Raw genomic sequence first — 17229 nt, 5'->3', positions numbered from 1 at the left:
GATACGAAGACCATCGCCACCAATGGATAAGGTCCCACAGTTGACAATGCATGTCAGAGCAGAAACTCTACCATGGAGTCCAAGGAACTGTCCACAGATCTCTGAGATAGAATTGTGTGGGGAAGTGTATAAAACAATATGGACTGACACAGAATCTTCCTGGAGCTGGCGATCCGACCAAACTGACTTTCCGTTCTCAGGACCGAACTCTCTTATCTGTCTCCCTCTTCCAAATCCTGGTGGCATCTGGTCAAATCTGTTTCTGGTGTTTGTTCCCCCTCCATCCCCTCCCTCACCTCAAATGGCTACACGGCTGACTCCGCACGTGAAAAAGCTGAATGCCTCAACTCTGTGTTTGCCTCTAAATCTTGTGTCCCAAACCCATCCCTCTCTGTACCCACCGTACCCAGCTGCTCCTGGACTCTGTGTCCTTTCCTCCTGACAAGGTGGAAAAGTTTCTGTCAACCCTCAACTCTAATTCTGCAACTGGACCTGACGGCATCAGCCCACGGGTCCTAAAATCCTGTTCTTCCGCTCTTTCACTCCCTCTCTCTGTTCTATTCACCCTCTCTTTTGCTCAAGGTCATCTGCCATCTGCTTGGAAAAAAGCCAACATCACCGCTTTGCACAAAAAAAGGTGCAAAAACAGATCCTAGCAACTACAGACCAATCAGCCTTCTCCCAATTATCAGCAAAGTCATGGAATCCATCATTGCTTCAGATATGAAATCTTTCCTCTTCTCCAATGGCTTGATCTCTGATCATCAATTTGGTTTCAGACCTGGTCACTCTACTCTGGACATGCTGCTTCTGCTTTCTCAACAATGGATGGAGGTCCTCAATGCCAAACAGGAAATTAGAGCCGTCTCCCTTGACATATCACGTGCCTTCGATACGGTCTGGCACCCCGCTCTGCTCACCAAACTCTCCTCTTTTGGTATCCATGGAAATCTCCACGCATGGCTGGCGGACTTCCTCTCTAGTCATAGTCAACGTGTGGCCCTGAATGGGTTCCTCTCATCACCTCTTCCTGTTCAGGCTGGAGTTCCCCAAGGCAGTGTTCTGGGCCCTGTGCTTTTTCTGGTCTTCATCAATGATCTCTCTGACTCTCTTGAAAAAACCTCTCTATCTCTTTGCTGATGACTCTACTCTCTGTCGCTCCATTCCTCATCCCTCAGATCGGCAGTCTGCAGCCTCCTCACTCTCTGCAGACCTGGACAAAATCACAGACTGGGCAAATAAGTGGAACATGTCTTTCAATCCTGACAAATCTCACACTCTTACGATGTCTCTCCAAAAAGACCGACTGGACAACCCTCCCATCCACTTTCTGAATAATCCTCTCCAAGAAGTTCTGTCACTCAAGCTTTTGGGTCTCACTATCTGCCACGATCTTTCCTGGGAAAACCACATTTCAAATCTGGCCCCCAAAGCCAGTCCCCGACTGGGCATCCTCCGTCGTGTGAAGTCCTTCCTTGGCACACCTGAGCTCCTCACCACACACAAGGCTTTCATCCGCAGCTCAATGGAATACTGCTCTCCCCTCTGGGCTGGTGGCTCTCTCTGGGCTCTGTCTCCCAAATATTCCTACAGGTCGCACAAGATCTGCCTGCAACCCTCTTATGGTTAAACTGCCAAAATCAAGACTCTCTGCTCACCTTCACTCCTCATTACTCCCACCCCTGGAACAAACTCCCTCACTCTCTTCAATCCCACTCCACCCTCCAGGTCTTTAAAACAGCTGTTCACCACCATCTCTTATCTTCCCCCATCCAAAACCTTGATCTTTTCTACCCCCACTAATTTCACCCCAAATCCACTTTTTTGAAATACCAACTTCTGTCCTGGAAGTCCTTGTGTTTTATACTTCTCCCACCCCCCCCCCCCCCTTCCCATGCCTCCTCCCCCCCAAACCCTCTCCCTCCCACACATCTCCCTGCCCTCAAATGTTGTGATTGTGTGCTTCCCCCTCTCTCCCCATCTTGTCTTCTGCTACCTCTTTTTATATATTTTGTTTGTCTGGTTGATTTGTTTGTGAAATAAATGTTAGCTCTTTCACGAGCCTCGATTCAGTATCCAAAAAAAACAAACAAACAAAAAAAAAAACAGAAAAGAACGGACCATGGTCAGGGAGGTGACCAAGAACACAATCACCACTCTGGCAGAACTACAGAGTTCCTTTGCTGAAATGCCAGAACCTGCCAGAACGACAAGTCAATGCAGCATTTCACAAATCGAGGGTTTATGGAAGAGTGACTAAATGGAAGCCACTCCTGAGAAAAACGTACATAACAGTATGCCTGGAGTTTGTAAAAAGGCACGTGAAAGACTGAGAGCATGAGGCAAAATATTCTTTATTAATATTAATATTCAAAATGTTCTGACGAGACGAAAATCAAATTATTTGGCCTGAATGCAAAGCACTATGTCTGGCGGAAGCAAAGCATAGCTTATAACCCATCCAATCCCATTCTTACCATGAAGCATGGAGGTGGCAGCATCATGCGATGTGGATGTTTTTCAGCGGCAGGAAATGGGTGCCATTTTGGTGATGTGAAGTCAAACAAGTCATATTCACATTCAAACATTCACAATGTGCTCGTGTGTTTTAAGGCAGATTGAGTGAGTGAAAGACGTTTTGCAAATCGTGCATCAGTGTGGACATTGTCTCGTGTGACTTGTCAAATAAATTTTCATGTGCTTTTCATGTGGAATGACCGATTAAAAGATTTTCTACAAATTGTGTTCTGGGCCCAGTCCTATTCCGCATTCTTGAATGATCTCTCTTCTGTATCCATCTTGTCCAACCTATGGATGCTCTCCTGCCTCTCATTCCTCCCCACACGCATAGTTTGTCCTAGCCTGCATCTATCTCTTCCACGAGCCTCGGCTACATAAAAAAAAGGTAAAATAAAATGTGTTTCATGAGCTAAAATTATTTAATGAAGGATTTTACACAAATTTGGCATTTGCATGCACACTCTCTTTTGGTAATCTCCTTGTTCTCCATCGTGAATTCCATGCGTTTTTCAGGTGGCATGACCGATTGAAAGATTCTCCACAAACTGTGCATTTGTATGGTCTTTCTCTGTTGTGATTATCATGTGTGGTTTAAGGTTGGATGACTCATTAAAAGATTTTCTACAAGTTGTGCATTTGTATGGGCGTTCATCATTGTGAATGCTCATGTGACTTTTCAGGATGGATCACTGGTTAAAAGATTTTCCACAACTTGTGCATTTGTATGGGTGTTCACCATTGTGAATTCTCATGTGTGATTTAAGGTGGGATGATTGATTAAACGATTTTCCACAACTTGTGCATTCGTATGGGCGTTCATCATTGTGAATTCTCATGTGCCTTTTCAGGATGGATGACTGGTTAAAAGATTTTCCACAACTTGTGCATTTGTATGGGCGTTCACCATTGTGAATGCTCATGTGACTTTTCAGGATGGATCACTGGTTAAAAGATTTTCCACAAATTGTGCATTTGTATGGGTGTTCAGCATTGTGAATTCTCATGTGCCTTTTAAGGTGGGATGAGTCACTAAAAGATTTTACACAAGTTGTGCATTTGTACGGGCGTTCACCATTGTGAATTCTCATGTGTGTTTTAAGGTGGGATGAATGATTAAACGATTTTCCACAACTTGTGCATTCGTATGGGCGTTCACCATTGTGAATTCTCATGTGTGATTTAAGGTGGGATGAATGATTAAACGATTTTCCACAACTTGTGCATTCGTATGGGCGTTCACCATTGTGAATTCTCATGTGTGATTTAAGGGTGGATGATTGATGAAACGATTTTCCACAACTCGTGCATTCGTATGGGCGTTCATCATTGTGAATTCTCATGTGTGATTTGAGGGTGGATGATTGATGAAACGATTTTCCACAACTTGTGCATTCATATGGGCGTTCATCTGCTCATGTGCCTTTTAAGGTGGGATGAGACACTAAAAGATTTTCCACAAGTTGTGCATTTGTATGGGCGTTCAGCATTGTGAATTCTCATGTGTGTGTTAATTGTGGATGAATGATAAAAAGATTTTCCACAAGTTTTGCATTTGTATGGATGTTCATCTTTCTCTCCTTTGTGAGCCTGGTGTAAATTATTTTGTGCAAACATTTCATTATTCATTTTGTTGTGTTTGTAAAAAGTCCTCTTGTTTGCTTCAGTTGGCGAGTCCTGCGGGCCAGTGTCTTCGCTGTTCATAAAAGTATGTGCAGACTCCCTTGTGGATTCAATGGATCCACCTGTAAATACAACATCACATGACCTGTCAAAAAAAATCGGATTTTGTTCAATAAGCACAATATAATTCTGACGTACGTAAACAAGTCCATGTGTATTTGTTACACTGAAAAAAAGTTTTTAAAAAACTATTCTTAATGTAAATATACAGTACTGTGCAAAAGTTTGGGTTTTCCCCATGATATTTATACTTTAGGGTAAATTCATCCAATTGTCAGTGATAGGTCACTTGTTTCTATTACTGTAAATTGATTGTTTCACATGCATTTGTAAAGTCAAACTGATGAAGTAAACTTGAGAGTTCATAGAACACGATACCTCCATGCAGTGTTCAACGATACACTTCAATTTTCATAAAATAATGATTTCAAATATCATCAAAAAAATCCCAAAGTTTCGCGCTGTTGAAGCAGTCATATGCACCACCCTTATACATCAACCTATTTGACATGTCAAAGTACTACAAAACTGGATATTCTTGGGAGTATTAAAAGGTGATTTTGTTCCACAGTGTTCAAGTATATAATTCAATTTAAATTTAAAAAAGATTGCAAAGGTCGAATAAAGTTAATTAATTCTGGGTTTTACTACCGTTTTACCCAGTACATCACCCGATCTTACACATTACATTACTTATTCACTCCTGTTGTTTGTATCCTTTATGAGGTCCTTCAAAACAGCAAGCTTCCTGTTTGGAATGATTTTCCATTTTGTTTGACTGACAGACAGACAGGCAGAGTAAAAATATGATTTAACTCCTCTCTGCACATTGCACATGTACAATCGGATGATTTCAAATCCCAAGTATGTTAAAACGAAAGACTCGTCTTCCGATTGATGTTCAAAATAAAACGTTAGATTTAAATAAGTTTTAAAAAGTGGGAGGGCCGACGGGAGTTGTGGGAGATATGTTGAAGGCAGTAGGAACTTGGGGTGTGAAGAGAATGGCAGAGATCTGTAATGTGGTGGTGAAAGAAGGCTGCATTCCAGTGGATTGGGAACAGAGTACCCTCGTCCCTCTATACAAGGGGAAAGGTGACCCTCTGGAGTGTGGCTCGTACCGAGCGATAAAATTATTGGAGCATGGAATGAAGGTATTGGAAAGGGTGTTGGAGAGGAGGATAAGGAAGAAGGTGAAGATCGACGAAATGCAGTTTGGATTTATGCCAGGAAGAGGAACGACAGACGCGCTCTTTATTGTGAGGCAGTTGCAGGAGAAGTACATGGAGAAGAGGAAGAAGTTGTTTCTTGGGTTTGTTGATCTGGAGAAAGCATTCGATAGGGTTCCACGCAAAGTATTGACATGGGCATTGAGGAAGTTAGAAGTGGAGGAATGGTTGATCAGAGTTGTGATGGCAATGTACAAAAGAGGACACACACAGCTGCAAGGACAAAGGACGGGAACAGTGGTGAGTTTGAGGTGAAGGTGGGAGTGCATCAGGGGTCGGTACTAAGTCCACTACTATTTGTAGCTGTGATGGAGGTGCTGGCTCAGAACGTAAAGGAGGGTTTACCGTGGGAGTTGGATGCAGATGATCTGGTGTTGATTGTGGAAAGTATGGATGGACTGAAGGAAAAGATGAACAAGTGGAAGGAATGTATAGAGACAAAAGGTCTGAAGGTGAATATAGGAAAGATGGATGTGATGGCAAGTGGTAAAGCATGTGGTGAGGTGGAAAGAACTGGGAAGTGGCCATGTGCTGTGTGCAGGAAGGGTGTCGGAGTGAACTCCATTCAATGTACAATGTGCGCTGAGTGGGTTCATCAAAAATGTAGTGGTCTGAGAGGGTCATTAACCAGTGTGGCAGCTACATTCAAATGTAAGGTGTGCACAGAGGGAGCTGCAGATGGAGGAAATGTTGAGTTGGATCTTGGAGACGGCATGAAGCTGGAAGGTGTGAAAACATTTTGCTACCTCGGAGACATGCTGAATGGAGAAGGTGGATCAGACTCGGCAACGGTTGCTAGAGTCAGATGTGCATGGAAGAAGTTCCGGGAACTGAGTGGTGTGCTGATGAGGAGGGGAGTGTCGTTGAAGCTGAAGGGAAAGGTGTATGCTGCATGTGTGAGAAGTGTTATGATTTATGGGAGCGAGACATGGGTCATGAATGTAGAGCAGCAACGAAGGCTGGAAAGGGTGGAAATGCGAATGGTTCGGTGGATGTGAGGAGTGTCGTTGAGAGAGAGGAAGACAAATGATGAATTGCGAAAGATGATGGGAATCGAGCCTGTGATTGATGCTGTGAAGAGGAACTGTTTGAGATGGTTTGGTTATGTGTTGAGGAAGGATGAAAGTGACTGGTTGAGAAGAGTGATGGAAATGAATGTAGAAGGAAGTAGATAACGGGGAAGACCGAGACAGACTTGGCTAAAGATGGTGGAAGAAGAAATGCGGGCAAGGGGGTTAACAAGGAGAGATGCAGAAAATAGGGCAAAATGGAGAAGATTGTCATGGGGACCGCAAGGCTGACCCCCGCTCTAGCAGGGAAAATGGCCTTAAAATGCATGTTGTTGTGTTGTTGTTCCTCGATCATAAACCGATGATCATAAACTGCTAAGATGAACAGGCGGACACAATTCAATTGCTTAACCCTGTTTTTCACTTCACATGCGCAGGGTAATAACTTGAGAGAGCAATCACATTGCAGACCCTTGCCAGGACTTATCTTGTGTGGTGTATTTTGTGCGGCAAATAAAATGGAAGGATTTACGAAATGAAAGCACGTTGATTGCAAAAGAAAGGTATAAATGGTTTAAAGGGAAAAGGTCTGGTGTCAAGGAGCAAAGGTCAAAATTCTGAAAACGTCGAATGGGGTTTAAAATGTACATCATCGGCATCATCATCATCATCGTCGTGTTATGGCCGTTTCCATGCTTGCACGTGTAAGCCGTGATTCACCGAATGGCTGCTTCGCCAAAAGGCATATTTGAGGAATGGTTTTTTTGTGGCCGGATGCCCTTCCTGACACCACCACAGAATCAGCTGTGGACTTCGCCTTTGTATAAAGAGACACACCCTGCAAGGCAGCAGAGAAGAAGCCTCTCCTCAGTGAAAGACACATGAAAGCCCGCTTGGAGTTTGCAAAAAAGCACCTAACGGACTCTGAGTGTGAGAAACAGGATTCTGTGGTCTGATGAAACCAAGATTGAACTGTTTGGCTTCCGTCTGGCCCACTCTGCCATAAAGCCCAGATCGGTGGAGTGTTGCAGTGATGGTTGTCCTTCTGCAAGTTTCTCCCATCTCCACACAGGATCTCTGGAGCTCAGCCAGAGTGACCATCGGGTTCTTGGTCACCTCTTTTACCAAGGCCCTTCTCCACGGATTGCTCAGTTTGGCCGGGAGACCAGCTCTAGGAAGAGTCCTGGTTGTTACAAACTTCTTCCATTTAAGAATTATGGAGGCCACTGTGTTCTTGGGAACCTTCAATGCAGCAGATTTTTTTTTTTTGGAGGCTTCCCCAGATCTGTGCCTCGACACAATCCTGTCTCTGAGCTCTGCAGGCAGTTCCTTCATCCTCATGGCTTGGTTTTTGCTCTGATATGCATTGTCAGCTGTGAGACCTTATATAGAGAGGTGTGTGCCTTTCCAAATCATGTCCAATCAATTGAATTTACCACAGGTGGACTCCAATCAAGGTGAAGAAACATCTCAACGATGATCAAGAGAAATGGGAGGCACCTGAGCAAAATTTCAAGTGTCATAACAAAGGGTATGAATACTTATGTCAATGTGATAGTTCAGTTTTTTCTTTTTAATAAATCTGCAAAACTTTCTAAAATCTTGTTTTCTCTCTGTCATTATGGGGTATTAGTCCGGCAGATATGTGAAGAATTGTGGTAGAATTGTGCCTTTGATGATACAAGCATGAAACTTGGCACACAGTTAGGGCATACCCTTACAGTGAAATTTGGATGTAGGGGCATTCCAGATTTCTCCTTGGCCCAAAATGGCGGCCATTTTACAAAATGGCGGCTAAGAAGGACATATTTACCTATTATTTCAGACTTGTCATTTGTGCTGCTATTGAAACACAATGTAATGAGCATATTATAAATTGTCATGTACATGCTATGCAATACCTTCATACTGGGTTCAAAATTGGAATCTACGGTGGCCTATAAGGGGCAGAACAAATGGTTTACCATTGCAATAGACAGGACTGGTCTAGCGGTTTAATTATTTAACTTTGCATGACTATCTGATTTCTCCTGGGTGTAATTTTGGTTCAATACCTTTATATGAACAACTTTGATGTAGCTTTATGAACTTTCCTATCATAGACTAGGTGACTATCTATCTATAATTCCAGTAATGTCTGTACGTTTGTACGTTTGTACGTTTGTCTGTGACCGCTGTTTCTCGACAACCACGGGTCCGATATACTTTTAACTTGCCAGGTATATTGCTGGGGACCCGAGGATGTGCCTTTTCAAGGTTTCATATTAATCGGACAATTACTTACCGAGCTATGTCCAAAAAACGATTCAACCAATCAGAGAGCAGCGAACGATCGCGTGTGCCGAACGTGGCGGGCACACTCTGCCTCGGATGGCACATTTGACAGCGTATTCATTTATTTCACGTTTGCAAACTATGTTGGCGCTATGTTGGCGTTAAACGATGTTTTAAAACTAATAAAAACGAATTTGCGATTCATTCGCTTTCCTGCGCGTTTGTGTACGCGATGGCGATTTCTTTACCAAACTCCGGAAGCCGTTCGCTTTGGACCGAACCATTTCATGTAAATAGAGGGGGGGGGGATATAATTTTAGATATAGATATAGTACGGGCATGCCCTAGTAAGGAACAATGCAAGGCTAGTGAAAAGTTACGAAAGCGAATTACTATATTTATGATAATAATGTATGTATTTCTTTTTCAGATGATAACTCGACTGCACTGCACCTTCGCTCATTGACTGTAGTAGCTACCTAGATTTGGTTCCCAATTTGTATATTGATTGGATGGTGGTGGTGGATAATGCTTAATTGACAATGGCCAACAAAAATTTCAAGCTATTAGACCCCCAAAGCCCTAGTACATCTGGAACAAACATGCCTTATCTGACAGATTGGGAGAAGTGTGTGTTATGTCAGGAGGTCACCGATGAGGCCCTTGCCTGTCCAGCTGATTCCAAGCGAACCACAGGGTCCGGATACCAAACTCTTGCAGATTATCTCCTCACCTTCAGCCAGATGGGCTGCCTGCCAAAATCTCTAGAACTGTCCCGCCTGGACGATGGTGAAGGTATCCAGTCAACCTTCCAGAGCCACAAGGCTAAGTGGCATGATTCATGCAGACTGAAATACAACAAAACTGAACTGCATCGGGCACAAAAAAGAGAAACGTCTAGTGAAGAAACCGCAAGTGTCTCAAGAAAGTACACCCGTCACAGAGTACATGTAGACCACACACAGCCACAGCCTGAAAAGTGTTTCTTTTGTGACAAAGCAGCGGGTACTAATTCTCTGCGAAAAGCTTCCACCTTCGACCTCGATAAACATGTCAGGACAGCTGCCCTGAAACTAGGAGATCAGGCACTTCTTGCTAAACTGAGTGCAGGTGACCTTATAGCACAAGATGCACAGTACCACGTGAAGTGTCTGGTGTCACTTTATAACAAAGCAAGGGCCACAAGCACAACACTGAATGAACAAGATGATATCAATCACGGTATAGCACTTGGAGAGCTAGTGTCCTACATCGATGATGCCCGCACAGATGCTCTTGTGACACCAGTGTTCAAGCTGGTAGACCTAGCAAGACTATACACCACCAGGCTGGAACAGCTTGGAACAGTCTTGACCAGGCGTGTCCACTCCACCAAACTCAAAGATCGAATCATGACATATTTTCCAGACCTAGAGGAGCACATGTCCGGTCGAGATATTCTGCTTGCTTTCAACCAGGATGTTGGCTCAGCCCTTCAGAAGGCATGTGATCACGACACTGACAGTGATGGAGTTTGTCTTGCTAGAGCCGCAAATATAGTTCGTAGAGACATGTTGAAAATGAACTCAAGATTTAGTGGTTCATTTGAAGCCCACTGCCAAGAACATTCGGTACCTAATTCGCTTGTATCACTAGTTTCTATGATCTTGAATGGTCCTAACATCCAAGAGCAGTCAAGCCACTCGTCGGTATCAACACCTACTCTCACAATCTCACAACTCCTTATGTTCAACAGTTACTCACGCCGCAGAGAGAGTAGCAGTACTACCACGTCCACGAGGCACAGTCACAATCGGGAGACTCCCCTGCCTGTGTACCTGGGCACCCTTATCCACACAAAGACTCGAAAAAGAGACCTGGTTGATACTATGTTCAACCTGGGTCTCTCGATCTCCTATGACAGGGTGCTTAGCATCTCCACGGACTTGGGGAACAGAATCTGCCGTTTCTTCCAAAATGAGGGTACAGTTTGCCCCCCTGAGCTAAAAAGTGACCTCTTCACAACTGGGGCAGTGGATAACATTGATCATTGTGCTTAGAAGATCTGATCACCTCACGGGAAAATGATGATGTAAGCCCCCCTGTTGAAGTCATGATCCTGGATGGAGCAGCCATCGTGAACATGCTGGCACCTCGTAATGCGAAGACCTTCTCTGAGTATGCATCACTAGTATTCTTGCCATACATCACATCTCAGATACAAAATAAGAGCAGGGTTGATATTATCTGGGATGAATATTTCCCAGACAGTTTGAAAGCCGACACCAGGAAGACGAGGGGTAAAGGCACCAGGAGACGAGTTGAGCCATCTAGTTCCATCCCTCGAAACTGGCAGGCCTTCCTTCGCATAGACGAGAACAAGGTGGAGTTGTTTGACTTTCTAGCAACGAGGATAGCAAACATTGAGACTGACAAGCAAATCGTCACCACAAACCACAAATAAGTTTTTTGTACACAGCCACGAGATGTTACTGGTCTTTCCCCGTGTAGTCACGAGGAGGCAGATACAAGGATACTACTCCATGTCCAAGATGCAGTCAGACAGGGCTATACCAAGGTGTCAATCCGCACAGTGGACACAGATGTTTTGATCCTTGCAGTGGCAGCAACTGGATATCTTGACATTGATGAACTCTGGGTTGCTTTTGGCACAGGGAAGAATTTCAGGCACTTGGCAGCTCACGAGATGGCTGTGGCACTGGGACCAAACAAGTGCCGAGGGTTGCCATTCTACCACGCCTTCACTGGGTGTGACACCGTGTCCTGCTTCGGCGGAAGGGGGAAGAAAACAGCATGGGAAACATGGAAAGCCTATGATGAGGTCACCTCAGCTTTCTGCGCACTGGCTGCCACACCAACCATTTCAACTGCAAATGACAACGTGGATCCACTGGAGCGTTTTGTTGTTCTGCTCTACGATCGAACAAGCAGCCAGGAACATGTTAACGATGCCCGCAAGCATCTCTTCACCCAGACTGGTAGATCAATAGAGGCTATCCCACCAACGCAAGAAGCCCTCAGACAACACATCAAGAGAGCTGCCTACCAAGCCGGCTTTTGTTGGGGCCAGATGATGATTTGCGCACCTGAGCTCCCATCGCCAAGTGAATGGGGTTGGAAACAGAGTAATAACGGCTGGGGGATATATTGGACAACCCTCACAGAGGCAACTGAGGCATGCCGACAATTGATTAGATGTGGATGCAAGAAGGGTTGCAGGAAACAGTGCAAGTGTGTTAAGGCCGCACTCCAGTGCTCAGCTCTGTGTCACTGTGCAGGGGAGTGCACACGATAGTATACAGGAGGAATAACACACCTGTTACATATACACAAACATGTGGAAGACTGTTTTGTAGACTGTTTTATAGTGAAAGTCACTTCCACAGCGTTAATGTGGCATTTTCACTTCATTTCCATTGTGTTTCTGGAGTTTGCTCAAAATAGCTCAAAAAGTAATTATTTTTGTAAAGAATAAGGACCAAATAAATGTTATGTGAGTTTGTTGACATTTAATTATGATCTTACAACCTGTTTACGTGAAAAAAACATCATAGGTGTGCTTGAGCAATAAGTAAATCGAGTTTTATAGACATCGGTACTGTGTATCTTATTATCCGTAAACGGCCATTTTTAAAATGGCCGCCATTTTGTCCCTAGGAAAAGATTTGAATGCCCCTATATCCAAAAATCTTCCTAGTAGTATGCTCTATCAGTGTTCAAAATTTCATGCTTGTATCACCAAAAGCACAATTTTTTCACATATCTGCTGGGCTATATTGAGTGCAGATTGATGAGGGGAAAAAATGAATTTAAACGATTTCAGCATCAGGCTGCAATATAACAAAATGTGAAAAAAGTGAAGGGGTCTGAATACTTTCTGAATGCACTGTATAAAAACAGGCAGTCCCCGGGTTACGAACGAGTTCCGTTTTTAAGTCTGTCTGTAAGTCGACTTTGTATGTAAGTCAGAACAGTTGCGTACGGTTCACATATAGCGTCAATTAGTCAAATGTTTGTCTTAGTATATAGTATATATTTTACCAAAAACATCTATCGGTATAAAAAACATGAAAGAAACATTTCTTAAACTGTTTGGATAGAAAAGAAAAGATAATGATTGAAGGTTAACACTTATTCTCGTTCCAATTGATGTCTTGCAAACCTTGAAACGATCATACCTTGATAGATCTATCCGAGATGATGGGTTGGTGTTGGAGAGGATGGACCTAGTGCTGGTCAATTTTCTCAAAGTCAACACCAAGGGTGGCTTGAACAGAGCTTTTCTCATATTTCTCTTGTCTTCCGCTCCCCTTATTATATACTTTGTGTGTCTGTTTGATTTTTTTCTGTGTGATTAATGTTCGCTCTTTCACGAGCCTCGATTCTGTATACAACAACAACAACAACAACAAAAAAGTTTTTTTTAAACTATCTCTATTATAATAGGCTACTCGTGGGGTCACCCATGGGAATCCCATGGGCATGGACGTGTGTGACATTTGGACATCTTGATTTAGGTGCTGCACATTTAATTTTACAAAATGGTCACTGGCAATTCATCAGATCCAGAAATGGTGTAATGAACACAATTTATTTATTTATTTCACATATGTGACTCCTCACTCCTCTCCACCTGACACCTCCTCTCTCCACCCTCACACCTCTCCAATCCCACTCCTCCTCACACTCCCCTCCAATACCTCCTCACACTCCCCTCAAATACCTCCTCACACTCCCCTCCAATACCTCCTCACACTCCCCTCCAATACCTCCTCACACTCCTCTCCAATCGCTCCTCACTCTCCTCTCCAATCGGCCCTCACTCTTCACTTTCCAACCCCGAGCTCCTCACTCTCCAGCCCCTAGCTCCTCACTCTCCAACCCCTAGCTCCTCGCTCTCCAACCCCTTGCTCCTCGCTCTCCAACCCCTTGCTCCTCACTCTCCAACCCCTCACTCCTCTCCAATTTCTCGCTCCTCTCCAATCCCTAGCTCCTCGCTCTCCCACCCCTAGCTCCTCGCCCTCCACCCCCTAGCTCCTCGCTCTCCAAACACTTGCTACTCGCTCTCCAACCCCGAGCTCCTCGCTCTCAAACCCCTAGCTCCTCGCTCTCCAACCCCTCGCTCCTCGCTCTCCAACCCCTCGCTCCTCGCTCTCCAACCCCTCGCTCCTCGCTCTCCAACCCCTAACTCCTCTCCAACCCCGACCTCCTCTCCAACCCCGACCTCCTCTCCAACCCCGACCTCCTCTCCAACCCCGACCTCCTCTCCAACCCCGACCTCCTCTCCAACCCCGAGCTCCTCACTCTCCAACCCCCAGCTCCTCACTCTCCAACCCCCAGCTCCTCACTCTCCAACCCCCAGCTCCTCACTCTCCAACCCCCAGCTCCTCACTCTCCAACTCCTCGCTCCTCTCCAATTTCTCACTCCTCTCCAACCCCTAGCCGCTCACTCTCCAACCCATAGCTCCTCACTCTCCAACCCCTAACTCCTCTCCAACCCTCCTCATCGTTGTTGCAGCAGCATCCTTTACGAGTCTGTGATCTCGTTCATCGAGGGTCTCGTTCTCCCATCTCGTTCTTTTTCTTGCTGCAGTATAGTGGGGTCACCCGTGGGAATCCCACGGTTTGAGGCCTGTTTAGTTCGGCCCGTGCTGTCTTTCTCTCACACAGGTTTATTTCAACTCAAATTCGATATATAATTTCATTTTTTAACAGTCGCTAACATAGTTTTACACTCGGTTGAAAAAAACGGGAAGAGAATCCCATGAAAGCTTCCGTTTATAGAACGAAATGAATTCTCAAAGGCCTGTAAAATAAAGCCCATTCATTGAGTCACCCTCACGATTTTATCTCAAATTCACCATCTGATTGAATTTTTATCGATGGTTTTAGACTCAGTGTCAGAAATAATTGAGAACATTCACGCACACACGGGAAAATGTAGAGATACATTTTTTTAAATCGCGCTACGATGATACACGAAAATACACCGCCTAAAATAACAGTCGGGGAAAATGTCGACATATATTAAAAATTCGCTTTTTCTTTTCCGTTAAGATATATTACTTTTACTTTTGATGACAGTCATCACAAAAACGACATATATTTCTTCGTTCGCATTTCATTCAACATTATTATCCGGAAGTAAAATATGCTTCAGGAAATTACCGAGAGATATTTCTTCGTTTTTTTTTTTTTTGGTTATGTGCGCATACACTTGAAATAGGTTTATTTGAAATCTTTAATTTTCACAATGTAATTTACTTGCCATTTGTCATTTGATGATTACGAGACACTTCCTCTTGAGGATCGTGACAATTCATGCGTTGCGTGGAAACTTCCATTTCCAAAATGAACGACGGTCGATGAAGAACGCAGACTTTAACTGGATGCAGCAGGAAAACGAATGAGACGGGTGAATGAGTCCGTCGACGAACATCAATTGTTACGTGCTCCTCCCCAAACCCCGGCCACGGTCTACCTCCGAGCCCGAAAAGGAGTCCCGGTAGGAAGATATGCTATTATGTGTGCCAATGACCAATGGTGAAACCACACCAATCAATTGTTACAAAAACCAAGTGTTGTATTAAAACCACACAATAATAACAAGTAACGCACGTACAAGAAAACCTCACTTGCACAGCAAACACCATATAATTTCTATGGTGGTACCACCAATTTCCTGAATCAATAACTCACGGTATTCCAACGTGAGCAATCGGTAACATCCCCCAAAGTCACGGTGTCACGATACCAGGGCCAAAGTCGATCCCCTTGGCTCTCACGATCACAAGAAAAGGTCGAACTGAGACCTGAACCCAGAACGGCTAACAGTCGACGCTGCAGACGAGCCGCTTGGTGAGGTGTCGGGCCGACGTCGGTCCGGTAAAAGTTCACCCAAAAGGCGACTGGGAATTCACACCTTCGGTTCATCAGACAATGACGCTGATATGAACGATCAGCAGTTCCCAAGCGGAGAACCGCGAAGAACCGCAAATTCCCAAGCGACATCCACGATACACACGAGAACCAGGCGAAGGGCTGGTGCGAGGTGAAATGGTGGACGGGCCCGTAATGGAGGCGTACCTGCTCTCCAGTGACGATTCACTTTCGGAACCAAAAGCAAAACCCGCCACGCAGGTTTATTTGCCACAGCAATAACGACACTGTCACAGGAATCCCTTTCCCGAGGAAATCAATATTCGCTCGTGACCAATGTCCACCAGCGTCCGCTCGACACCTCGAAGTAGATAGGCCTTCCTTTCCCGATCTCACTCGATCTGCCACTTCTTCTTCTTCCGTTTTCGCCCTCACCCATCTTGTTTTCCTTCTGAGACATTATTTTTATCTTTGAAAACAGTTATCTCCATTTCACATTCAAACTGTAACATTGTAACAATAATAGTACATGAAACTAAAAATGCTTCAAGTGGATGACAACCACAAAGATGGAAGTGACGAATCCGTAGCACAATGCAGACTTGAACAGGATGCAGCATGGACAAGCGTTATGCCTAGGTCCCCCGTCGGTGAAGTGATGTGAGTTGACAAAGTGGAAGACGCAGAAAACATGGAAGAGTCGATAATATTGGCGAGTGGGTTGGAGACACACCCGATTAGAAGTGAGTAGTTCGTTTATTTTTCAAGATGTTCCACTCACAAGGTTCAGATATATATGGTGGTGGCCATCTTGGATTTTGACGTGGCGACCCAATTTTCAATAGCGTTCTTCCTTATGCGGAGATACACCCACACACCAGATTAGAAGTTAGTAGTTGGTTTATTTTTCAAGATATTTTGCTCACAAGGTTCAGACATATATGGGGGTGGCCATCTTGGATTTTGAGGTGGCGACCAAATTTTCAATGGCGTTCTTCCTTATGCCTAGATACACCCACACACCAAATTAGAATTCGGCCCTTCGCTGACGCACGCACGCACTTACGCACGCAACGAGACAAGACGGGAGAACCGCACAGGATGCTGCTGCAACAACGATGAGGAGGGTTGGAGAGGAGCGAGAGGTTGGAGAGGAGTTAGGGGTTGGAGAAGAGTTAGGGGTTGGAGAGGAGTTAGGGGTTGGAGAGTAAGGAGATAGGGGTTGGAGAGTAAGGAGCTAGGGGTTGGAGAGTGAGGAGCTCGGGGTTGGAGAGTGAGGAGCTTGGGGTTGGAGAGTGAGGAGCTAGGGATTGGAGAGGAGCGAGAAATTGGAGCGGAGCGAGAAATTGGAGAGGAGCGAGGAGTTGGAGAGTGAGGAGCTAGGGTTGGAGAGTGAGGAGCTAGGGGTTGGAGAGTGAGGAGCTAGGGGTTGGAGAGTGAGGAGCTAGGGGTTGGAGAGTGAGGAGCTAGGGGTTGGAGAGTGAGGAGCTAGGGGTTGGAGAGTGAGGAGCTCGGGGTTGGAGAGTGAGGAGCTCGGGGTTGGAGAGGAGCGAGAAATTGGAGCGGAGCGAGAAATTGAAGAGGAGCGAGGAGTTGGAGAGTGAGGAGCGAGGGGTTGGAGAGCGAGGAGCGAGAGG

At 44.9% G+C, this 17229-nt stretch overlaps 1 protein-coding gene and 1 pseudogene across 3 annotated transcripts in view; both read right to left on the bottom strand.

The window, feature by feature from the left end:
* The window catches only part of LOC137418896 (uncharacterized), a 224307-nt gene that overhangs the window by 155452 nt on the left and 51626 nt on the right, over positions 1–17229 (bottom strand). The window lies entirely within an intron of this gene.
* The window catches only part of LOC144892326 (uncharacterized), a 34231-nt pseudogene continuing 19338 nt past the window's right edge, over positions 2337–17229 (bottom strand). Inside the window, exon 2 of the transcript XR_013623517.1 lies at positions 2337–4262. The product of XR_013623517.1 is annotated as an uncharacterized LOC144892326 (transcript). The remainder of the gene's footprint in view (positions 4263–17229) is intronic.

The sequence above is a fragment of the Myxine glutinosa genome, chromosome 5, assembly GCF_964187855.1.
Source record: "Myxine glutinosa chromosome 5, kmMyxGlut1.1, whole genome shotgun sequence".
Classification (NCBI taxonomy): Eukaryota; Metazoa; Chordata; class Myxini; order Myxiniformes; family Myxinidae; genus Myxine; species Myxine glutinosa.
This window is presented reverse-complemented; position numbering and strand designations above follow the sequence as displayed.